We start from the raw sequence: 26,380 nt of genomic DNA, 5'->3' as shown, positions 1-26,380 counted from the left end.
TATGTGGAGATCTAACTGCTTTGAAACCTTAGGGCAGAGTGACAAGTTCCAGCAAAGAGTTGTTAATCTTCTTTGCTGGAAAACCTAACATCAGAGGGATTAAATTCATTTGGAATCTTATTAAAATGCATCTGTGCTGTTGTATGCTGGTGATTCCTAAATAAGAATATTCCCCCCCCTCGAATTGAAGGTGTTTATTGATATTGGGTAACATGTTTCTTTGTACGGTTAACTTCCTGACAATCAAAGGCAGTTTATTTAAGTAGGAGGTCTTAAGTTCACGCTTTGGAATCTTCCGCAATGTGGAATTCTCTATGTCCATTGCAACCAAGGTTGACTTCACATACTGAAGCCAAGTAATTTTGTGGGAGTTATCTATGTTAAGCAATTTTTTTAATAATAGATGGTGTTTAGCTAACCGTATCCCTGCACCATATAGAGGGCCATAACATTATTGGTGCTAACTTAATGCATTCAGTCACATAAGGCAATCCAAACTCTAAGTGACTGATGTAATTTGGGGATGATCTGGGGAGCCGAACTATGCCCTTGAAACATCTGTCTTATATTTTTTAAATAGATCTAGGGATGTCATACCGCACATGCCTACCCCGTAGGAGACAGCAGATACTGTCTTTACTTGGTAGACAGTTTTGATTGGTTCAAGCGTATTTGATCCCAACTTCTTAACGAAGCCCGACAATGCACCCAGACTCCTCTCGATCACTTGAGCCCTGCTCTCAACCATACTGGTCGACTTTGCTCATTTTTCCTCTTTCCATGAGTGCTGCATTCTGCAGTTAACATGGAAAGAGGAAAGCTCCTTGTAGGATTGCTTTTGTGCCTTAAGGTGCCCCTTCCTGCACAAAAAAAATGCTGGTAGCAGCAGCGGCACCATTGCACCATGGTGCAAGGGTGCCTACATTGCCACTAGGCTGCCAAAATAGCACCAGCACAGGCAGAGAGGACAGCATTGCACTGTATGCTGTAATACGGCGCATTACTGCTCTTGCACTTTGGCGTACGGCATTGCAGATAAGTGCCTTGCCCCACTGCCCTACACCAAATGAGGCCCTGAATTTATAGGACTCATTGGTGTGCAGCACATACTCAGACTTTGGTGTATTTCTCAGGAATAGCTGGAACATTTTTTAGCAAACCAATAAAAGCTACCAAATAATGGGAAAGTCGTTGTGCAGTGTACATTTAGCGTAGACTCCTCCAGCAGTTTCAGAGTTTTGTTCACAGAACATTTACTATGAGAAAATCTATGTGGTTTAGAAACATCACACATTTTAGAACCACCCCATAACATTTGAAGCATTTTAAAATTATGTAGTGTTGAAAGGCATGCCTCTTCTCCAAAGTTTATTGGAAATTTGTCAAGGTGGCACAACATTTTTTAACATGCAAAGTTGGGATTTTCCTATGGAGTGCGGTGTCAACCTTAACTATGCCTTCTTAACATTACAGACTAAAAAGGCCCTTATCAGAGCAGAGCAGCACCTCAGTTTTCAGAGAACAGCTTCCCAATATAGGAAGACTGCATGGACTCCAATGATGTAGCAGTAGAACATGTGTTAATTTGCTTGGCCACATCCAGGAGTTCTGGTCGCAATAGTGATTCTGAAGACAAGGTTCAAAATGACATGTTCAACCAGTTGTCCTATGTTAACGCTGTACACTATCATAGAAAGGAAAGAAATAGCAACCTCAAAGAAAGAAGGTAATGATCATAACCAAAATTCTTCCATCAGTTTAAATCCTTTCAATTATAGGTATGGCTTTGAACAGCCATGGAGAGTAGATTCTGAATGAAGGGGTTGGTCTGGAGCTAATCCCTCTCTAAGCACCTGTGCCAATAGAGCCACTGTGGACAGCCATCAGTCATGTGAAATGGATTCTATGTGCAGGGCCTGGTCTGCAGACTGGCTTTGAGTCAGACCTGTGCCTTTAAACCTGCTGTACACAGATTTCACCAAGCCTAGTGTGCTCCTAGCTGACTGTGCACAGTATTTACCCTTTTACAGCTGGCTCTTTGTGCAGTGCCTGTACCAGCTCTCATGCAGCTGAATCAGGCCACACAGCTGAAGACCATTGACCTTATTTATGGGATTGTGGCATAGGGCAGCTCAGTGAGGCACCTTAATGTGCTTTCCTATGCCAAAGTGAAAGGGCAGGATTGCACCGTAGGTATGCAATAAGGTGCATTCCTGTCCTTTCTCCCTGAACTTGAGCATTTCTTAAGTCTAGTGCCATCAAAGGCACCCTGGATCCAACATGCATGTTGGATTGTATTTGTGTAGGAAGGGACACCTTCTCTTATAAAAAGAGGCATTTTCATGCAGAATGCAGCATACACACAAAGAGGAAAAAACGAGGAGAAATAAACATATTTCTCCTTGCTATGCCTCACCTCAGAGGTTTACAGATTTGATGCTTCCCAAGGTTTACATGATTTTAGAAATCTGAGTCGGCATCAAAATCCATAGGTGTACCTGGAAAAATAGGCCGCAACGCCCATGGAATGTCTCCTCAGCACAGCTAAAGGCAAAGCAGTGATTTGCACTGCGTTGTCTTACTTGAGATTTATGAGACCACTCAAAGGCACGCAGGATGGCTTTGGGTGGCTTTATAAATCGGATTGGGAGCCCTGTGTCACACATGTTGCACATTACGTGGTGCAAAAGTAATGCAAGTGTCTCATAAACAAGCCCCCGTGTTCATTAGGCTTTGGATGCAGGTCTGTGTGTGAAGCCAGGCTGTCTGTCTTCCCCCCATACCACAGAGCCAGTTGTGCAAGGACTTCGGATTCACACAGAGGGTGGTGGGGACAGGGCTTTGCATGTGGCTAGCCCTGCACCAGTTCCTGTGCCTCTGTGCCGGCTGCGCCTCGCAGAAAGATGTGCATGATGGGTGTGCCCAAACATGGGTGCCTACTCACTGTGGCATACTACATTGATGAGGTCTAAGTAGGTCAAAACAAAGGTTTGAAGCTGCTAATTTTTCATCTAGAGGGAGCCTGGCGCGCTACACCACAGGCAATATGACAATAGTTTTGGCCACAAACTATGCAAGAACCAAAAGAACACGAAAAACACTGCCTGGCGCTCATGTTGGGAGAACAGTCTGTGACGGAGAAGAAAGCGGCACAGCGCAAGCATTGCCAACGACGGACGTTTCATTAACAGTAAAAGCCATTTTGAGACTTCAGAAGACCAGAACTAAAATGCTACGCTTCTTTCAGTTATTGCCAACTGGGCAAGGGAGGGAGAGAGTAAACACGTTTTCTTTGCCGACGGAGACTGTCGTGTGTCCTACTTTAAAGAACTGCCGGAGATGCACAATGCCACGAATTTTAAAAAGCAAGCACTGCCAAAAACGTGTGTGCTGAAGAATGGGACATGGCGGCGCCAGCGACCCGCTGCGTGTGATGCAGATGGAGAAGGGCCAATAGTCTCTCTGTGCCAGAAAGTGTCACGGGTTCTGCTCGGCAGTGAGTGCCATTGATGCTGCTCCAGTGAGCTGTATGTGGGGCCAGGGCAGTGTCTTCCAGCTGCACTGGTTTGACTGTCAATGCTCACTCCTTCCCATGCTGAACTCACAAGAACAGAGGCAAACTGGCATCACACCTGCTGAGGGGCTCTTCAAACACCGAAGGACCGTCCAGGTTAATGGTCAACATGGGAATGCCATTCCCCAAAAACCAAAGGCTGAAGTGGACTGACCCTTTGCCCTTCTTTAACTATGCTGCCCTGTGGGCTGACCCTTTGTCCTTCTTTAATTACACTGTCCTGTGCGTTGACCCTTTGCCCTTCTGTAACAATGCTGTACTGTGGGCTGACCCTTTCGCTCTTCTTTAACTATGCTGTCCTGTGGGCTGACCCTTTGTCCTTCTTTAATTACACTGTCCTGTGCGTTGACCCTTTGCCCTTCTGTAACAATGCAGTCCTGTGGGCTGACCCTTTCACCCTTCTTTAACTATGCTGTCCTGTTGGCTGACCCTTTGCCCTTCTGTAACAATGCAGTCCTGTGGGCTGACCCTTTCACCCTTCTTTAACTGTGCTGTCCTGTGGGCTGATCCTTTCGCCCTTCTTTAACTATGCTGTCCTGTGGGCTGACCCTTTGTTTTTCTGTAACTATGCTGTCCTGAGGGATGATCCCAACTGTGTACCACTTTTCCATGAGCAACGGCTGAGTGGGATGATATAAAGCGCACTTCTATCTACTTCTGTATTTATTAATATATGAGCTCTGTCAGGCAGCAGAAGCTTTTTTTTGTACCAGACCTACACAGATCTTAAAACTGGAGAGCAGACTTACAAGACAGGCACATTCCTTAAGGTCATGAGTCTGGTATTAGAATAGTAGTTCTTGTTAGGTTCCCGTAGAGAACACATTGCTAGGTGGCTTTTCTGTAACCTGGTGACCATCCAGACCCTCTGTTGCCACTCAGGAAGAATCAATTGACATGAGGTCCAAGGATAACGCTTGTGGTTCTCCAGCCAGCATGGCCGTCTGCTTGATCACAGAATCCCAAATGGAGATCACGTGGATGCTCTTCTCAATGTTTTATTATAACTGAAACGTTTGCTACCATTAATACAACGGATATTTGCGATGGATGAGTGTTAGTCAAGTACTGTGCAATGTAGCAGCCATCATCAAAGTATAAAAAATAGACTTTCAAAATGGCTGGTCGCCACTATTGGCTTTGCCAATCCTGGAGCATTTTAAAAGCATCTGGCATTCACAAAGCCTGCAGCTCACAACACAAAGCATTGGAAAGCAAGACAGATTTGCTTTGCCGATGCTCGTTTAATGGGAAAATCAGATTCATCCGGGATCGGGACGAATCAGGGTGACTGCTAAGTAAGGCACCCATGACGATATGTGGAAAGAGGTCTCAGCCCATAATAACCCCCCCTTTCAGCATAGACAAACAGCAGAAGGGAAGTTGCAGAGTACTCCGTGTTCCACCCCAGACACTGGATAGAATCTGCTGTCATAGGGGACACTGAGACTATCTGTGTAGGAGTCACTGAAGAGGGTCTTTAGCTTTCAATCCTAGATTTGTCTGCCTCGTCCTATTGTGTCGACCGCTCACTACGGCTTCAATGCTTTCAAGCGGTGGAAGGTGCCAATGGTATGGCTCAGATCCTACCGACCCAGCCCAAGCTGACATTAAAAATGGGATCTTTCACCGAGAAATGGACAGTCACTGCTTGTGAAGTTCCTCGAAGCTCACGACTATCATTGTGTATGTTTAGCATATGCATACATCCTCTAATGACCATGATCGGAGAATGTGGTTTCCTTTATGTCTCCTATGCTGTTGAAGTACAGATTCAGGGATAAATCAAGAAGAAACAAGACAAATGGTGTGCCCTTCTGGCCAGCATCTCATATATCATATCTTTGGATGGGAAACACATGTCTTTAGCTGATCAATGTGCTAGACAGAACTAGTTCTTTTTGGGACAAACACAAAGATGGAAAAAAATCCCTTACCCCGCCTCATCATGTGTTGTTGCTCTCTTGTATACACCTTCTACATTGTGACCATGAGACGCCATGTACCTCGCATTATTAAAAAACGTTTGCCTGATGGCTCTGCCTGAAATATAAGCCACATACGTGCTAAATTGAGACCAGTTCTTAGAGTGTCATCCTCTATCCAAGAATGGATTACTTCAGGGCTTTATACCTGGGCACTGCAAGGTCAGCTGCGGGGAGTCTGAATGCACGAATTTGGTACCAGGACAAAAGAAAAGAGACCACATCTTCCATCCCATTAGAGACCCCAAATATTTTCCTATGGAGTGAAGAATATATTATACATATATCTGGACATTATTCATAAATGTACACATAGGACGGAAGTCAGAAAAATGTGCGCCAATCTACATCCCCCATAATGACCTCCAGCTGGCCACCAGAAAACTCGCTGCACAAGCCTTCTTCTCCCTGGCAACCACTGGGGTTGTGCTCTGGTGATGCACAGGATAGGGCTGGACTTATATTCCTCCATAAGCTAGATCTAAAAACATGCCTCTCCCCCTTCATCCCTTCCCTATTAAAGGCCAGCCCTTTGAGATAGGTTTCGCTGTGCTGTACTGTGCATGTACTACATAAATGTTATACATAAAAAAATAGTTTCCTTAAAGCTTTCATTAGACATGATTTATTCATTAGTAGGCACCTGGTCAAGGTTAAATCAGTAGCCAGTAAGTAAATCGTTCCTTACTTTAGAGCTGCAATGTTCAAAACGTATCTGCCCTGTCAGGCCAAGTCGAGTTTCAGTGGCATCTAAGTACAGAGAGAACAGATAGAAAAATAGGCAGTAAAATTAGAAACTTTACATTCCTATTCAAGAGGATTCTTTAACTTCACTTTCAACATCTAAAATAATATAAAAAATATAGATTTAGCTGCTAGTTCACATTGATTGTCAGTCACGCTCAGCATCTCGATATTTCAGAAAAAATGTATTTACACTGCTAGACCATGGATTTAATAGATGCGGAGTGCAGAAACCTTGCTCCTTTGTTGCTGTACTCTAGCAGGGTCTTATCTTGAACCTGAAGCTTAGATTTCAATTTTTTAAACCTTTGATGCTTATATTTGTTTTGCCATTCATAGTTACCTTTATCTATTTGCTATGGTCAAGTTCCTATCGGTTCAAAGGTAATACCTGTCTAAGGGCTGTGTTAAACATACCGCCCCCGGGACACAAAGCGTATTGGGCAGCCCCTTCTGTAGTTCGTAGTTTACATTTTTTATTGAGTTTCAAGACAGGAAACGTATACAAAGCTACATTAAGGTACAAAATCATATACAAATGAGAAACAATATTATTACACTTTATCGCATTGACTTCAATGGTATCTAATTGCACACAAAAGTGATATATTTTCCGAACTTTGAAAAATCATAACCTCTAAAGTACTTACTTTAGATTGACGTTTTTGGTCTTAAAAATTACATAAAAGTCAATACTAGTTTTATAAATTGTTCTCAAATTTATTCTTGAGTATGTGTCTCAGTTATTGCCTCTATGAGTTCAACAAATGCTTAGCACTACCCTTTGATAAGCCTAGCTGCTTGCCCATGCTGCCACAAAAAGGGCATTTGAATTATCTGCTTTTACCTCTGTATACCAATTGGGGATTCACTGGACTCTCAGTGTAGTGTACTTCATTTTAGTACATTTGGGTGGGTGGGACAGCAGACTTTGCATTTCCTGGAACCACTTTATCAATAAGTGAACACATAAATGAAATGCCAGATTGTCTATACCCTAGTTTTATTATTTTCAAATTGGTCTATTTTTTAAACATTTCTAAAATGAACTACTTCTAGGGCCTTATCCCCAAAACATTTGCTTCTTCCTCCTATTTTATCCTGTCCGGTTTTTGTTTGTTTTAGAACTCTGGACACTTTACCACTGCTATTCACTGCTAAAGTACATATGCTATATGTAGAAATTGTTAATGTGGATTGGTGTTTCCATGATTGGCATATTTAATTTACTGGTAAGCCCCCAATAAAGTGCACTGAGTGTGCCAGGGCCTGTAAATTAAATGCTACTAGTGGGCCTGCAGCACTGACTGTGCCACCCACATAAGTAGACCTGAAAAGGGATCGCAGACCTGCCAATGCAGGGTCTGCGCACAGTTTGTAACTGCCATGTCGACCTGGCTAGTGCACCCACTTGCCAGGCCCTAAGCTTCCCTTCCCTTTTCTTACATATAACTCCCCCATAAGATAAGCCTAAGGTAACCCTGTGGGCAGGGTGCTGTGTATGTTAAAGGTAGGAAATGTACTGGTGTGAGATGTCCTGCTGGTGAATTTTGCTTTTCACCACTGCAAGGCTTTCTGTCCCATAGGAAAGAATGGGAGTTTTACCTCTAATATCTTATAAGCATAACTTCCCATTGGGACAAGATAGGGAAATGGAGTTTAGTATGCCTTGACTCTAGGTATTTTCTTGCTTAGCCATACTGTGTGCCTCTGCTGGGTTTGTGGATTGACGGTCTGGCTGTGGAGTGACAGGGGCAGGGGCTGGGGATTGGCAGTGGCTCCAGAGAGTCTGGATGAGTCAGGGCTGGGCTGAATAGACCTGGGCTGAATTTAGAGTAGTGGTAGGAGATTTCCTTGCACCTGAATGGGCCTTGTCTGCCTTGAACAATGCTGTCTCCACCTCCTGCCAGGAAGCTGGGCCAGAAAGGACCAAAACTGGTTTGGACTAAGCACAGACACACTCTGCCTGAGAGAGCAAAGGCACTTTGAGTTTGTTGCTTTGTTAGGTTGGCCGGCAGTTGCTGCTTCTGCCTTGGGCAGTAAAAAGACTGGACTGAACTTTCTTTACATTTGCTGAGTATCTCCAAGGGCCTGAAGTAGCACTTGCCTCCTGTTTTGAAGTGTCAGGGACTGCAAAGACTTCACTAACGTCTGGGTACTGCATCTGGAACCACTGTTTCAGTTGCCACACGAAGGGCTATGCAACCGACCCCGTCACCCACTTCGTCGCTGACTCTGTGTCCAGAGGGCACCACAGAAGGCACTGTCCACATCTCGCACCGCCACACTGGCCTCACCGACGAAGACGACTGACGCCACAGCCACCGAGCCGCTGCGTGCACCATGATTTGTGGGTACTGCACCCCGCACTCCCTTGCTTCACTTCCCCATCCTGGTCTCACCGACACCTTCGCTGCTGCTGACTTCAACATTGTGGCTTGTGGCATTGCTCTCAAGTTTCACGACGCACCGCCTTGTCCCACACAGCTATCTGGGATGACCAATGCCAGCTCCCGCTAACCTGCTCTGCCGCTTGCACCGCAACCTGCCAGCACTGCATGGCACACCGCCTCGCCCTGCACCATAAGCCTTGGTCTCACCGACGCCATCTGGATGATCGCCACCGAGCCGCTGCCTGCACCGCGTCAACAGGGCACCGCACCCTGCACCGCTTCCATTTGGAAGCACAACTGCGACTTTTGCCATGACCGGCTCGTACCATCATGCCAGCCGCAACAAGAAAAATACTGTTTGAGTCTGTCCACGCTTTCGCTGGCCCGTACCAATGCAGTCGGCTGGAACTGTCTGTGGTTTTCAGCTGCGCAGTAGCCCCGGACGGAGCTACCGACTCATACAAACTTTGATTTTTTAGGTATTTTTGCAATTTCAAGGATATCTTGCAAAGTATATTTTTTTTAAAGTACTGTATGTTGGATTCTTATTGTTTTTGGTCTTGTTTTGGATATAAAAAAATATTGGATATTTTTCTAACCTGGTGTGGTGTCTTTTTGTAGTGCTTTCACTGTATTACTGTTGGTTGTGTGCCTCTGAGATAAGCCTGACTGCTCATGCCAAGCTACCAAGGGATGAGCAGGGACTATTGTAGGAGTGTAACTCCCTTACCATTACTAGGAAGAAGGGTCCCCAATTGGACAAAGGTACCTACCTCTGCCAACTTCAGACCCCCATTTCTAACACTTTTGCACCTTAAAGAATTTTGTTTTAGGTTTGCCTACTTCAAAGGCAGAAAGGGGTATACGGATTGGACCTCTGACACCCCCAAAATCAGAACACTTCTGGTTTGAGGACATTCTGCCAGGAAGAAGAGATGGATGCTGCAGGAACGAATGTCTGTTGCTTGTTTGTACTGGCCTGCTGCTTCTGTCCTGTGAGCGAAAGGACTGGACTTGCCTTTTACATCCTGCTTCCAAGATTCTGCAATAGCTTGTGCATGCTTGCATCCTGTTAAATAGTCTCAGGACCATCAAAGACTTCACCTGCAAGTACATGGGCTCTTCTTCTGAGAGACAGTCCTGACTTGCCAAGTGGTGCCAAATCCAATTCCTGGGCCCCTGGTAGTAGAATTTGGTGATCTGAAGGAGAAAATCCACACATCGACTCATAGTGGCTGTATTTTTAATGCATCACTACCCAAAATCAATGCGGCATCTGCTCTGTGGTAGAAAATTGACGCAGTGTCTGCTTCCCCACAGTCGCATCAATGCAGTGCATCTGAATTTTCAACGCATCGTCCCTGGGCAATAATTCTTCGTCAACACCTCACTGCAGTAAGGAACCAAGACTGTGTGACTGGAAACCGATGCATCACCTCCCCTGCCTAGTAGTATGGAACCAACGCATCACTTCCCTTGGCACTAAGGAACAGACACATCCCCTCTACTGTGTAGTAAGGAACCAATGCATCGCTTTGCTTTTCTGCCACCTCAACTGCACCCTCTTTGATTTTTGATGCATATAAGGTAATTTGTGCTAAAACAAAAGCATCCATTGATTCCTATTGACAAAACTTGCTTAATCTTTTAAAAGTGAAATTTTGAATTGTGTCTGTAGGAGTTTTGTCAATTTGGCCTTCTTTCGTTCAGATAGGTATTGACTATGTTTCTAAACTGATGTGGAGTCATTTTGCAGCATTTTCACTGTATTACTGTTTGTGTATGCACAAATGCTTTCCCTATTGCCTTTGAGGTAAGCCTGACTGCTCAAGCCAAGCTACCAAGGGATAAAGCTGGGGTTATCTTAGCTGTGTGACTCCCTTACTCTGACTAGCAAAGGGGTCCCTATTTGGACAGGGTGAAAATCACTACCAACTGGAGACCCCGATTCTAACAAAATCAATACAGGTTAAAGTAGAAGTATTATTCAGTCTTAAACAAGACAAATTTGTGTTACAGATGCTTGTTTGCATCTTGTTGTAGATAAAACGATGTCCAAAACAGCTTTCTTTACAGGTTGCTTTATTTAGTTACACGGGAAACACAAGAGCGGACTCTCCACAGCAGAAGCCAAACGCAACTGCCAAAGGAGAGAACACAGAACCATGAAGCAACCTAGAACATAGTAACAGGAACATTCCACAAGCCCAGAGAATGCACAATGAGGAGAAAAACCCAGCACATGTACTACACATCTTCTTTCTTTCTAATGAAAAGAAAAGAGAAAAAGAAAGAGAAAGAAGAAAACAAAAAACACCTCAACACACAAAATCTTGCAAATATGCTGGAGCTCTTCTGAACCTTTGAACCCGACCCCGTGGCAAAGGCAAAGGAAGAGGAATAGAATCTGGAGCAGAGTGAACACCCGAGGAACTCGAATCTCCCCACCCACCAACCACATGAGAAGCAGGAGACACAGAGCTAGAATCGTGTGGCAAAGTAGCCAAAAGATAACCACTGTTACCTTCCCCTGAAGAAGATTCACACCCGCTGGCCAGAGACCCACCCCTTTCATAAAGAGCCACTCGTCTGAAATTCCAACACTCCCCATTGTTTAAAATGACACAATTATCCAAGACCTTCTTCACAGTGAAAGGACCCTTGAACTTAGACAACCCTCTTGCAATTCTACCACTCTTGACCTTAACTAAATCACCCACCCGGAAAGGACGCCGAGTGGACGAAGAAACAACGGCAGTGGTTTTTTTTTGCAAAGACACCACCCGCTTCATCCAAGCAGGAACAAGTTCGGAACCAGGAGTGCGCCCTCTCATAACTTGAAAAGGTGACAGTTGACCCTCTACCAAGGATGTAGTGCGATAGGCCCATAACATCTCATTGACCATCTTCCTTACAATGAGACCCTCAGAGGAAGCCATTTGAATGATGCCCTTCACCACTCTATTAGCCCTTTCACAAATCCCATTACCCTGAGGGTTGTACAAGGAGGTACGATGATGAATAACACCACAACCCTCAAGGAAAGACTGCATTTCCAAAGAGGTGAGTTGTGTACCATTGTCCGTGATGAGCACAGACGGAAGACCCTCATCTCTAAACAAAACACCCAAAAACTCAATCGTACTTTCAGTCGTAATGTTGTTGGTGAACTCCACCACCAACCACTTTGAATACACATCAACAACAACAATGGCATACCTGTCCTTCTCATGAAGTTCACCCATTGGACCAATAAAGTCAAAACAAATACTGTGCCACGGTGAACCAGGGTTTTGTATGTGAGTTTGAGAGTTGCTGGGACCAACCTTAAGTCTCTTTTCGCCCTCCTTACAAGTAGGACAATTCACCACCCAGTCCACCACCTGAGCATCCATACCCGGCCACCAGAAGTTATCTCTCAACCGACGTTGTGTGAGAGTTTGGCCCAAATGGCCCTCGTGGGCTAGAGCCAACAATTTCCTTCTCAAACCACCAGGAGGAACAAACCTTTCTCCTTTGACCAAGCCCAGAGAATGCACAACGAGGAGAAAAACCCAGCACATGTACTACACATCTATTGAGTCTTAGAGCCAAAGCCTGTTTCAAAGATTTGTGAGAAAGGCCAAACCTTTTTATACAATTGATAAAGCACCAATGGATATGAAGGCACATGCCTATATTAAATAGTTGCAATACGCTGCTATAGACACATTCTATGTAGCAAGGATGCTTATAAAGTATGAATGTTTATTTCCAGAACTTTCCTGAATATTGTATTACAGATTATCAAATAAGGTAGAATGTAGGGGTGTTGTAACTATGGCTGTAATGGTGCATGCAATTATGCCTATGTGTGTAGTCTAGTTTACTAAACTATGTAGCACTGTCCATAAGTCCCGAAGGAAAGTGTAATTACAGTAAGAAATGTATACCTGCCAAACTATTGTCTTAATATTATATGGCATGTGAAGTCTTTAAGAGGTAATCCCATAGAGGTGAATAGAAGTGTGGCCATACCTTTACAGTGTTAAATTACTTAGCGGTCACACACCTTTTGATACATCGGCACAATGATTGTATGATGTCATCCATTAGGTCATTTGAGATCTCATCAATGTTTCATAAATGATTAATATGTGAGGTCATAGCAGTACATGCTGTGGGTGAACGTTATAGTTAGCTCAGTAAACTGTAACTGGTGAATCGCATTGATTTGTTTTGTTTTACAAGGTCTAACTGTAAGGTTGCTTTAACCTTTGGTGTTCTCAGTGAATTTCTCTGATTTTTTTTGATGAAAGCTAAAATGTTGTATATATTTCCTTTTGGCAGTTGCCGCTATGTAGGCTTAGTGAGCTCAGCTGTTCCAAAAGAATTATGTTTGTTGTGTTGCTAATAATTTTGTCACCATGTGATGAATATCCCCAAGATTTTCAATAATAAAATAAAATAAAATGTACCTTTCCCCAGTCCTGCGTCTTCACTGCTCGGTTTGCTCCTGCTTTATTGCCTCCGGCAGGACCAGTGAGCAGGCAGCCTACCTCCCCTCAGCCAACCGCAAAGCTTCAGTGGTGCGTTGTGATTGGTTGGGATGCCACCCAGCCAGGGGTTGTAGGTGATTGCATGTTCTCCATCTTGGCTGCAATGCAGCCTGCATGGAGAAGTGCATAGACTGCATGTGTGGTTTGGGTGGCCCAAGAGGGCTGACCAAACCAGTCATGTGTACTGAGGAGTGGGCAAATCACTACTGCCCTTCCGGGCAGCTCCACCCACCCGCACCCCCGCAATGCGGAATGAAACATAAAATGATAATAGCCAAAAGTTATTACCATTTTATGTTTGGGCTTTCTCGCACTGCGAGAAAGCAGCGGGGCCACGCTCCTCCGCCGTAGTGGAGGAGCCGCCCCTGACAAAAGCATCAATGGAATATCACCTGTGTATCTGCAATGAAATAATAATTAACCTTCCGAATACTAATTATGTTGCACCCAACTTGTGGGTTTACTACAAATTCTATTGACCCATCTCAAATGGCACAGAGATCATAGTTTCTCCATTGAGGTCATAAGATTGGTTATCAGGGAAATACCAACAATGATGAGCTACAGAAGGGAGCCAAAATAAAAAATAAATGTATCATGAATGCACACTGAAACAGTATTCTTCACAGTAGAAGATGCATATGATGTTGCTTACGCACAGCATCTGTGTCAATTGTTATGTGACGTACATGGGCAGGATAATGTCTCATATGTACCTTATAAATAAATAAATACAGTCATTGGTGTGTACTCAAACACAGATAAGTCACAGCATGCACACACAAATATGAAATTTATCTTAAGTACAGATGATACCCACTCTTTAAATATTCATCATTTATCATACATCATTTATCAATGTGCTTAGTAAAAGCGTGTGTACCTCTATAATGTACTCAAAGCACTGCTTCTGGCGTTTACAATATACACCTTCCAGCACTTCACTAAACACCAAAAGGAAAGTAAATGAAGACGTTCTGGTTAAGATAATTTCAGGGAAATCGGAAATTACTAAGCCCCATCCCTATACATCAGGGTACTTTACCTCTGTTGCCCTGGGACATCTGTGCTGCAGACTCTCAAATTGGATACCAAGTACCACATTCAGCAAAAGACTCAACAATTGACTCTGTACTGCTTCATTTTCTGGAAAGTCAAGTGCTAAGGGATATTGGTCAACGTTTCAGTACTTCTCATAAAGAGACTTCTTCATCAGAACATACATTAATTTAACTTGGCCATTTCAATATGGTGAATGCACTAATACTGTAGCAATCTTAATTAATAACAATGACAATTTAAGCACACTCATGATAACCCGAATGCACCAATCATTTGTGTATTCCAAACAGTGCAAACACAACAGTTGATGGACAGAATGCAGAACAATGTCATGCATTCACCCCAGTACAGAGATCTGGGCCTAAATCCATCGTTTTTTTGCTCACCATGCCATTCCAGTTTGGACCCAGCCATATGCAAATCAGTCTTGACCCTGTGCCTCATGTGAACAGTCCAGCCCGAACTGCCAAGCCAGGTCCTCCATGGACTGGAAACAAGCATCCTAGGACCGGTTTCGGGTGAGTGTTTGATTTGCTGAAACGCTCCGTCCATCATCCCCTTTGGTATCGCTTTATTCCAAACAGTGCAACAATCCTACTGCCATATTAACCCCCTAAGGAATGTTGACAAAGATGCCTCAAATGTGCCTGTGAATAGATTTTGACTGTTCCTTCCCTTTCTGAAGTTAAGAAAGATAGGAAAACGATTGTGCAGGTATTAATACTTTAGAGTTTCAGGTTTTAGAACTTGGCATTCTTTATATGAACATGTGTGTCTTGTGCAATGAAATGAAATTGAGATGATACGTATTATGCACTGGATTTTTGTAAATAAAGAGGTAAATGGGATTTTCTTCTGTGTAACAAGTCGATTTGGTGCTTAGCATTACCTCAGTCATATTTAAATTATTGCGAAGGATTAATATTACCACAAATCTAATTGATTCCCACTTCATGTGAGGTTGTTTAATTCACCGTTTTTAGGCCATGTTATAAAAATTATACCTAACCAGTCCAGTCCAGTACTGTTGCAGTGACTGTTGGGAGTCAACATGTTTTGCAGGGGTTCCATCTGTCACTCTGCACTCCCCCTTTATTTGTTCCCTTCCTCCCTTTCTCTATTCCAGTTCGTTGTCCCATGTTCATACTTACACAGTACCCCTAATGCTGCTTAGTCCTCTGGGCCCTCTTCTGCCATTAGGCATTGCTGTCCCAGATATGTAACTAACCTTCTGAATATGAGGGTGTGGTCTAGCCGAGCTGCGAAATGGCCGCTCTCTTAGAGGGCTCCACCATCCGTCTATAATCTGCCTGTAAACGGGAGTGTGGCTGCTGTAAATAGCACTTAAATGATCTCCCATCATCTGAGGAGTGGATCGAGTCCTGCCCGGAGGCTGTACCTGGTGTGATAGAGCTGCTGTGGGCTGAGCTGGGTCGCGCTCATGGCGGAGTGTGAGGGCTGCGGGCTGTGAGCGCATCATCGTGTAAATCGCCACGTGACGTCCGTTCCGGCCCCGGAGTGTCCATATCGCGGCCTGTCCGTGCCCTGGCTGGGTGTAAGACGTTGAACACCAGGGCTAGACCTGACCAAGGAGTCCTGATCTTGGACGGAGAAGGCGTGCCGGATTCCAATTCTCCAACATCATCTGCACTTGTGATCAAACGTAAGGCAGAATGTCATGTGATGGATGCCTAATAAAAACTGACACAATGCCTGAAGATGACTGTTAAATTATTTTTTTATACCTTCATATTGCTGTTTTTTTCCATGCCACATACTGCACATCAGCTGCCTTATTACATAAACTTGCCCGGGACCTGTGCGCCCGCTTCCTGCACCCCTGGGGCACTTTGGTATTTAGAAGGGGCCTTAACAGTTTGGGCAGCCTCATCCAAAACACAGAGCCAAGGCTGTGTTCCCTTCCTAGCATGGGGGCGTGGCTCCATGCTAAGAAGGCAAAGACAGGTGTGCTAAATGAGCACCACACAGAGGTTGTGCACAGTGAGTATGTCCCTTGAGGGTTACTCCTGTAAGGGGAAAAGAAGAACCAATGGAAGTCCCCAGACATCCCCCTCCAGTTGAGTGCAGTCACCAACCTTTCAAGTGTCACCAACATTGTGAAAAGCAGCCTAGCAGCTTCAAGCAGCAGGCCCACCTTGACTGAATGTGTTGTCTCCAGGGCAGGTGTGAGTTTGCGGTTGCCCAGGGAGCAGATCACCATATGCCATATGCAGGGGCGTAGCTTGGTATGTAAGATTGGGTGGTGGGATGAGTTTCAGCTTACCCAACAATCACACTGGTTAAAATACTTTATATAGGAATCAGTGCAGGACCAGGCCTTAAGGAGCATTAGAGGGGAGAGGAGGGTGGACTGGAGGGTTATTTATAACTTAAGGCCTGATTTTGATCTCAGCAGAGAACATTACTTGTTACATCGGTGACGGATAGCCCATCTGCCGAAATATAAATCCCATAATATCCAATGGATTTATATTTTGGTGAACACAGTTATCTGTCACCATTGTGATGGAGTAACCCGTCCCCGAAATCTAAATCAGGCCCTTATGGTTTTGTGAAATAACCATTTTTAAGACCTTTTGAACTTTGAGAAGTGTGTCTGTGTGTTTGTGTGTTTCTGTCTGTATGTGTATGTAAAAATCTCAAGTGAAATCTGACACACACCATGCCACCATACTCGATTTAAAGCACGTGTAGCCAACTATTTGCTACAGAATGTATTTATTGGGGGGTGTAACACCACCCCGGAAGCTATGCCCCTGGCACTACAGTGCACTGTCCCTCTTGGCACCCGGCACACCTAGTGAACGCTGCACTGTGGGACAAACAGGGTTAAGGCGTGAACAATATAGCCCCCGATCTCTGTAATCAAAAAGATTTCATCCTCTAATGTTAATCTCTCTGCTATCTTGGTGGGTTCGCTCTGGGCTTCATACAATTACGCAAAATATATAGTTTACAACCAAAGTTCTAAGCTATATTAATATCACATATTCAGTGGTGGCTCCTTTTTTTGGGGAGCACAAGGGCTGTGAACCCCCGTAACCATCACTACCCGCTCTGCATCTCATTGCTACCATATTACAGCTTTTTCATGAAAACACGCAATCTCGCCAATCATTTGTCTGCAGAGGGCTCCCCGGGCTGTATTGGGCATGTGACATACGTGGACCGGAACAGACCGTCCTTACACAGACACAATACATATCTGACATGGCAGTGCCGCATGTCAGATAATGGTGATTTGGGCCTGTCAGTCATGTGCCCTAATGCCCCATCAGAAGCCACAACAAAGACAAGAGGGCAGCCTTGTTTGTTGAAACTGGAAGTTTGGTGAATCGAGAAGTGCGTGTTGAAGATTAACCCCGGTGTGTCTCCACCTTGTGTCATTTGTATGAGTGAGAGCATGTTTTTGTTGTTTGCCAGCATGTGCCAGTGTGTGTGTGTATGTGCATGTGTGTATGAGTGTTTATTTGTATGTGTGAGATAAATTTGGAACACAAATATGAAGGCACAGCCTCTGAGACTCCTTCATGGAGAGAGAAGCAGCAATGACATTACAAGCTCCATGGGAGGTGCGGGTAGGAGTTCCAGGCTGTCCATATTTTAACAAGTGTCTGTATGCAGCTCCCTGGTGGTGCAAGGCTGGGGAAATTCGAACTGCCTGGGGGAATACAGCAGGAGCCTGCACTCCCTCATCACTGTAGTGGTCTGGTTTATTTCAGTATATCCTGGGCCCGGAAGGACCCACACACAATGTATCACTCTCTGGCCAGGCGTGGCCAGAGAGCATAAATAAAGGGGCCGGGGTCGCTCGCGACCTTCTGGCTCAGACCAGTGAACAAGAGTATAGTGCCTTATTTCATGATCTCCCTATAAAGTGCCCACGTCATCATAGTAATCAGGCTGCACCTACCTGGGCCGCGACACTGGCGACGAGGGTGGGATCACGTCATGCCCACGACCCCCGCGACTCTGAAATCCACAAGTGGTGAAATCGCCCTGCTGACGGAGTTTGAGCACTCTGCGGCCCGAAGAGGAGACGCGCCAGCTATCCCAGGAAGAAGCCCTGCTGCTGCAAGTGCCGAGGAGCGCAGAGGTAACTAGGTCACCGGCGTTGCTAACAGCGCTACCATCAAAGCGCAAGCAGAGACCCAGCGCCCGTTTGTGGAGGGAGAAGACACGCTCGCTGCTCACGGACACGGCCAGTCAAACACTTTGCATCGAGGATGGTGCTCGCATGTGCATTAACCCCTGCAGACCCGGCGAAGGGAAAAGTAAATAAAAGGGACAAACACGAGCGCACTGCTAGCGCTGTATGAGAGAAGGCACAATGGAAAGGCATGAGTGCATCGCTAGCGCTGTGGGTATGATCAGGCACTACAAAATCATCAAGCATTAAGCAATGCAAGTGGCAGAAGGCTGAACAGCCAGCAACAGATAAATCCAACATAAGAGCAAGGGCATGCAGTGCAGCAAATGGCAGCAAATCAGTGACTAACACACTCCAAGCCAGTTGAGCATCAGCAATAAACCCCAATAAGGCTAAAAGTAGCACCAGATAATAGCAGTAACCTCCAGAACTGTACTGCAACCACACAAAGAGAAAAACTAGGGGTAACAGAAACGAAAGCAGAATAAGCACCAGCCATGGTTGACCAAGCAGCGGCAGTGCCACCTCAACAGCCTGTTGCCCCTGTAGCACCACCAACTCATTTGCATTCACAAGTCAGTGCACTTCCTCCATTCAGTGAATTAATTGACCCCACAACGGCGTCACCCAGATGGAAGGTGTGGATAGGCCGCCTCAACAACTACTTTATAGCCACCAGAGAAACCGATGGGGCAGTAAAGAGGTCACTCCTGTTGCATTTTGCGGGAGACAAGATATATAAGCTGTTTGCACATCTACCGAATACAAGGCCACAGACGGATTACGACGCAGCGGTCAGGGCATTGAATGCTCATTTTGACCCCAGCTCAACCCAGATTACGAGCGTTTTAAACTACGACAAGCTCGGCAGAGAGAGGGAGAGCCAATGGACACATTTCACACTCGCCTCCGGGAGCTAGCCAGCACGTGCACTGAGGATGACCAGGTGAAAGAAGTGAGAGCGCAACTCATCCAAGGATGCCTGAATAAAACTTTGCGGACTCTCATCCTTCGACAACCTCGCATATCTCTTGAAGATATACTCATCCTAGCTCGATCACACGAGCTTTCAGATGTCCGGGCATCTGCGATGGAAGCCGCCCTCAACTCAACAACTGAACAAGCAGTGACCATCAAGACTGAGCGAGTGGATGCTGTTCGTGCGACAACTCGCGGAGGACGAGGGAGGTGGCCCAACAGGAATTCGCAACAACCACAATGCGGATATTGTGGGAAGGAAGAACACCCACAAGACAATTGCCCGGCAAGAGGAAAAACATGCACGAAATGCGGCATTCCCAACCACTTCACGAGTGTGTGCCGAGGAGGCGCTAGGCACAGAGGGACCTCAGGACGTAAACCACCATACAGAAAAGTGAAGCAACTGTCACTGGATGAACCCGCAAACTCAAAAACAACAATTCTAGCAACACACCGTCGACACTACCTGGAAGACTCATCATCAGAGGGCAAGGAAGAATGCCACTTCGTGTCATTCGTGAATGACCTTAAGCAAAGACGTCGCCCGCAACCAACATGTGCCATTAAGATAGCCGGGACACCTGTCACAGCCCTTATTGATACGGGAGCATCTGTGAATGTTATGGGATACCAACATTATCAAACGTTGAAACCAAAGCCGGCACTAAGGCCATCCAAGGTGAAGATTCTCACATACAGAAGCCAGACCCCACTTCCCATGAGAAGCAAGATGTCCGTACCAGTCCAAGCAGACGACCAGGAAGTCACCACAACATTCCATATAGTTGACTGGGTAGCGGACATACTGCTTGGGGGGGTCATACTGCTGAAGACCTATGTCTAGTTAAATTCACCAACGCAGTAAAAACCCTTCAAACCGAAGATATCCTGGAGTTATTCCCACAGCTATTCGAAGGGCTAAGGAACATAAAAAGACCACCCATAAAGTTACATATTGACACGGCGGTGAAACCTGTCGCTCTACGACATCGTAGGATACCTTTCCATCTGAGGCCATTGGTAGAACAGGAACTGATGAAGCTCAAGCAGCAAAGTGTCATAGAAAAGGTGACAGGTCCGACCCCGTGGGTGTCCCCCATGGTTATCGCCGAGAAGCCCAGACAACCTGGGAAGATCAGAATATGCATTGATATGAGGATGCCCAATCAAGCGATTAAAAGAGAGAGGCATCTGACGCTGACGGTCGATGATATACTAGCAGACCTTAACGGGTCACAGTGGTTTTACAAGCTGGACTGAAACACTGGGTATCACCAGCTGAAATTAGACAAAGAAAGCAGGTACATAACTATGTTTTCAACACACCTGGGCCTACGGAGGTATAAAAGACTAAACTTCGGGATATCCTCAGCAGCTGAGATATTCCAAAACACAGTGAAGGAAGTCCTGTCGGGATTGCAAGGCGTCATCAATGTCAGTGATGACATTTTAATTCACTCAGCAACCCTTGAGGATCACCATCGTCGGCTCAGAGCAACCTTGAAACGTCTAGCGGAGCATGGAGTGACCCTCCACAAAGAGAAATGCCAATTTTTCAAAAGGTCTATTGAATTCTTTGGTTACGTCTTCAGTCAAGATAGAGTGAAGGCGGACCCCAAGAAATAGCAGGCGATTTAGCTCGCCCCAGCACCCACCACGGCCTCAGAAGTCAGAAGCTTAATGGAGATGGCGACATACTGCGGGAGGTTCATCCCGAACCTTGCCACGATTGCAGAACCACTACGTATCTTGACAAAAGAAGACCCTGCTTGGCGATGGGCTCGAGTGGAAGAGGAGGCATTCCAGAAAGTAAAGTTGGCACTGCTAGCCAGCACGACCATGGCGTATTTTGACACAACTCAGCCGATGGAATTGATAGTGGATGCTAGCCCAGTGGGGCTAGGAGCTGTGTTAACTCAAGAGATGGAACCAGGGACCTGGGCGCCATTGGCATTTGCTAGCAAAGCACTAACAGTGACCAAGGCTCGTTGCTCCCAGATAGAACGGGAAGCGCTTGCCATAAAGTGGGCTTGCAACCATTTTCACTTGTATGTCAGCGGCCATCCGTTTAGAGTAGTGACGGACCATCAACCACTACTCCCGCTCTCAAAGGGAAAGTGCTTCATCCCTCACCCAAAATCGAGCATTGGGAGATACAACTCCAACACTATCAATTGGAACTGGTATACCGACCCGGAGCCAAGAATCCGTCTGACTTCTTGTCGCTTCATCCAGCACAGCCAGCAGAGGCGGATTCTGATCAGGAGCCTAAAACAGAGGAGTTTGTCAACATGATCTCCCAATGGTCATGCCCACAAGCAATCTCAAGGGATGAAATCAAGTCCCACATGGAGTCAGACATGGTCATTAAAAGGGTGATGGACGCAATACAGAAAGGATCTTGGAATGGTTTCCTCCAAGACGTCCAAGGCTGGAACGAAACAGACAGGTTCCGACTGGGGAAGATATGGAGAATCCGGGATGAGTTCAGCATTGCTGAATGCAGCATCTTGCTGCGGGGATCGCGCATCATTATCCCTCAAGGCTTACAAGAACGCACAACTATACTAGGGCATGAAGGTCATCAGGGTACAGGAAGAAGGAAATCCCGGATGAGAGAGAAGCTGTGGTTCCCGGGACTCGAGGAAGCCGTAGATAATATAGTCAGGAACTGCAGAGCATGCCAACTCACGGGAAGCGCAGAAGCACCAGCTCCCGTGATAACCGAGGATCCTGCCCTAGCACCCTGCTCATGGTTGAGCCTTAACTTCGGGAGTTTCCTTGACGGGAGGGTCACAGCAGTGCTAGTCAACAGCTACACGAAATATCCATGTGTTGAATTCATGCCATCCACAACATTCAACCATCTGGAAGCAGTATTGAGAAAAATCTGTGCATTATTTGGTCTACCGCATGTGATCAAGACCGACAACGGACCTCCATTTCAAGGCAATTAATTCAAAGAATTTCTCTCCCGGTTGGGGTTAAGACATCACCGCATCACACCGCAGTGGCCACAAGCCAATGGAGAAGTTGAGCGTTTTATGCGGACCATCAATAAGATTCTATGCATAGCAGTAGCTGAGCACACTGACCCCAAAGTTGAGCTGCAGAAGTTTCTACGGGAATACCGCAGTACACCTCACTGCACAACACAGAGGTCTCCATGGTCGCTGATGCTGGCATGATAGCTGATGCTGGCATGATAGCTGATAACTGGAAGCCTGAGCCATACAACCCCACAAACACCCAAGCTCGGAGAACAACGAACAATGACAAACCAAGTTACCGAAGGCGGGCAAAAGCCCGAGCATTGATGCCAGGATGCACGGTCCTAATACGGAATCGTAGGAGTGGAGGAAAGTTCCGCACCCCATATGAGGTAGGGCTATGGACTGTGCGAGCAGTCCAAGGGACAGCCGTAACTGTTGAGCGGAATGGAGAAGTGATAACCAGAAACATCTCATGGTTTAAGAAAGTACCCGGGCCAAGTGTCGAACAGCAGGGTCCCGAGCAGTTATCAGGCCCTGACACTACATTTGGATACACAGAACCCGACCTCACCTATGACTCTCCTCGAGGTCAAGTTCCATCTGCCACTGTGGTGGAGTGCAACCCTCAAGTGATGATCAGTGAGGAAGAGACAGCCAGCTCCACCAGAGGGTTGAGCAATAACCACCATTGTTATAAGTATAACCTCAGGCCAAACCCTCGACGAACCACAAGCTGGCTGAGTTTGCATGGTGACGTGGTTCTAACACTAAGGGGAAAAAGACCTGATTTGGGATGGGATGTAGCAGACTAGTTTATTTCAGTATATCCCGGGCCCGGAAGGACCCACACACAATGTATCAATCTCTGGCCTGGCGTGGCCAGAGAGCATAAATAAAGGGGCCAAGGTCGCTCGTGACCTTCCGGCTCAGACCAGTGAACAAGAGTATAGTGCCTTATTTCATGATCTCCCTATAACGTGCCCACGTCATCATAGTAATCAGGCTGCACCTACCTGGGCTGCGACAATCACCAGAGTGAGACCCTCGAGAGCAGAGCCAAGCTGGGAGTTTAGGACAGAGATTTGAGGCGAACAGGACAGCTCAGTGTATGCTTAATGCCCATAAAGGTGCACTGTGGGAGGTATTAACAGCACCTGAATGGGCGACTACTGCCCTATTAAGCTGCACTTGTGAAACGAGGGATTGAGCAGCCTGAAGGAAGTTTGCTGCCTCCTCAGGCTCCGGTGTAAGAAGCGTTAGGAAGAGCAGCACAACTCTATTAGACTATAGTCTCTAAGAGATAAGGAGCAGGGATGATCTGTGAACTAAAAGCAGCCCTACGAATGTTTAATTGCTGTCTCAATAGTTGAGAGGTGTTTACTGTCCCACTGCATGAGATCTTGAGGAGGATGGCAGTGGGTTTATTACCATTTTTTTCTGTGTGAATTCTGTAATAGGGGCTACCACACCATACTAGTAGTTTCTATGAGGTAGCATGGCTCCTCTAAAAAGCTGTTCGACTGTTCAGAATTTTATTGGCAAAGTAGAGTACTAAACAGGGAGAGCTGATGCAAGCCTTAAAAGTATTTCGCATGCAAACCATGACACAAAGTAGATGTTAGAGTATGATAAAGTGTTTAAAAAAAAAATAAAGTGAAATTCTATAAGACAGAAACGTTTCTCCTTAGCATTTCAGGTTATATCACAGCACTGAAAAGTATTTATAAGAAGTGAGAGTTTTTAACATGAACTGAGATAACGATATAAGTGAGCTAAGAAGCAAGCCAGATGCCATGTACATCCTATATGTGGGCTAGATGCTTTTATGCAGGAAACAAATGTATAGTCTACTAAAATAGAAAAAAAGACAGGTTTTTGCACAGGTTTTTGCACAGCACACACCCTGAACTCTTGTTTTCGAAGGTGTCTTGATGTATGATAATGAACAAAAAGGTGGCTCGGTAAAATAAAATTTGCTGAGGATCACACAATTTGGTCAAGCAGGGAAGCCGAGATTCATTCCAGATTTTCTAGTTTCACTCTGTGCAATTTTGTCACTAGGGGACAGATGTACGACCATTCAGTTTTGCGAGTTGCAAATTGCGTCAAATTGCGACTCACAATTTGCGAATTGCAAAAGTGAATGTACAACAGTGTCTCAGACACTGTTTCCGAGTCCCAATGGGGTCGCAAATTGCATGCCTCATCAATATTCATGAGGAAAGCCCGATTTGCGACCCCATTGGGAATGGCAAGCACTCCCAGGGATGGTGGCCTGCTGGGGTCAGCAGACCACCATGTCTGTGACTGCTTTTTAAATAAAGCATTTTTTTAAATAAATGAAGCCCATTTTCCTTAAAGGAAAATGGAGTGCATTTATGATAGAAAAATGTAGCTTTTCAGATTAATGTTTTAAGGGCAGGCAGTGGTCCCTGGGACCACTGCCTGCTTTTAAAAAAATATGTTAGTCAGCACCTGATGGAGCGGGTAGTACAAAACTTTGTATATCCCCCCAGTCTGCATGTTTATACTAATTAGAATAATCTATTAATTATAATAATATTAATGTGTTTGTGTGAAATTTAACCAACATTACTAATGTATGAAAACATACATGGGATTTGCATTTTGCATGGCTTAAATAATTTATAATTAACCTATGTACGCATACTAATATTAGAAAATAGAATATCGCATGATATATCTTGCTTTTGTGACGTTATCGTAAGTTGCACCAGATGACATCACTGGGTGAATATGAACGCTTTAAATGTCGCCATATGCTAGATAATTATGAGCACATAGGGGAATTAGTGAGGGTTTAACATTTTATTCGTAATTTCCATGTTTTAATTACTTTTTGTGTTTGTTTCGCTTAAGTTATCCTTTGGGCCTAAAAACAAGATGGCCGACTGACCCACTCGAAGCGATGGCCACCATTCCACGAGTTTGCAGACCAAGTGTGCTTGCACCAAACACCCGTACCAGTAGCCTCGTGATGACCCCAGGCTCGGTGTACCCAAGCAAGGTCACGATGGGACGCTTGCCAAATGTTCAAACAAAGGACTTATACAAGGAACCGGATGGATCATGCCTGACAATATGACATCATGGACTGTGTGAAACCGAAACGGACGATCTCAACCAACCAATCGAAAGAGCCCAAATTAAGCAAATGTTACATTTTGTCATTACTTTTATTATAAAAGACGGTAGAGTAGAGAGGGAATAGAGAGGGAATAGTTCTGCTGCTGAATGGCATATTTCCATGCTAACGGAGACGACGGTGACGCGACAAGACTGCTGCATTCCTGAATCTTTGACAGACTGAATCGCTGCCCAATTTCTTGATGAATTACGGACTTCCTGAAAATTATGGGCATTAATTGATGCTTTCACGTCTCTGGTCCTTGACCTGATCTTTGGGACTGTAGCGTGCTGACGACTAAATTTGATGACTTTGAGGACGACCGATAGCCAGAATAGGCAAATATGGTGTTTTGTGATTTGCGTAATGATTAATACATTTACTAGATGGAACTAAAATTCTTGCATTATTTAGATAAACCAAAATATTGATTAACAAGTAAATGTGTTTGGTCGTTTATTGAAAGGAAGTAGATCAGGATTTCTGAGTAAGCTTTAGCTGGACTAAATCACTAAACTCAATTCAACTAATTTGATCCGTCGATCACGTGGGAGGAGTATCTTAATGTTTAGATTTATGATGTGCAGTAATAAAGGTATTAGTGTATAGAAGTGTAAATAAGTTTCTCTCTATAGGTTATAAGGTATTCCTTTCATATCAGCGCTTGGAAACAGTTATTCCTCCCGTAAGTACAGGCCAGTGAGAAGCGAAGTGTGAATGTTGGTGTTATGGGCCCCACCAATGATTGTACGAGTGAATGTGTTAATGTGATATTTGGTCTGTGATGAAGG

At 45.2% G+C, this 26,380-nt stretch overlaps 1 long non-coding RNA gene across 1 annotated transcript in view; it reads right to left on the bottom strand.

Moving 5' to 3' along the window:
* LOC146809850 (uncharacterized) overlaps window positions 1–18,532 on the bottom strand; it is a 102,221-nt gene extending 83,689 nt beyond the window's left edge. Inside the window, exons 1-2 of the long non-coding RNA XR_014966493.1 lie at window positions 18,231–18,532; window positions 6,248–6,309 (exon numbers count right to left, since the gene is read on the bottom strand). This is a non-coding gene — a long non-coding RNA (uncharacterized LOC146809850). The remainder of the gene's footprint in view (window positions 1–6,247; window positions 6,310–18,230) is intronic.
* Between the last annotated feature and the right edge of the window lie 7,848 nt (window positions 18,533–26,380).

This window comes from Triturus cristatus, chromosome 7, assembly GCF_964204655.1.
Source record: "Triturus cristatus chromosome 7, aTriCri1.1, whole genome shotgun sequence".
NCBI classification, from domain to species: Eukaryota; Metazoa; Chordata; class Amphibia; order Caudata; family Salamandridae; genus Triturus; species Triturus cristatus.
This window is presented reverse-complemented; position numbering and strand designations above follow the sequence as displayed.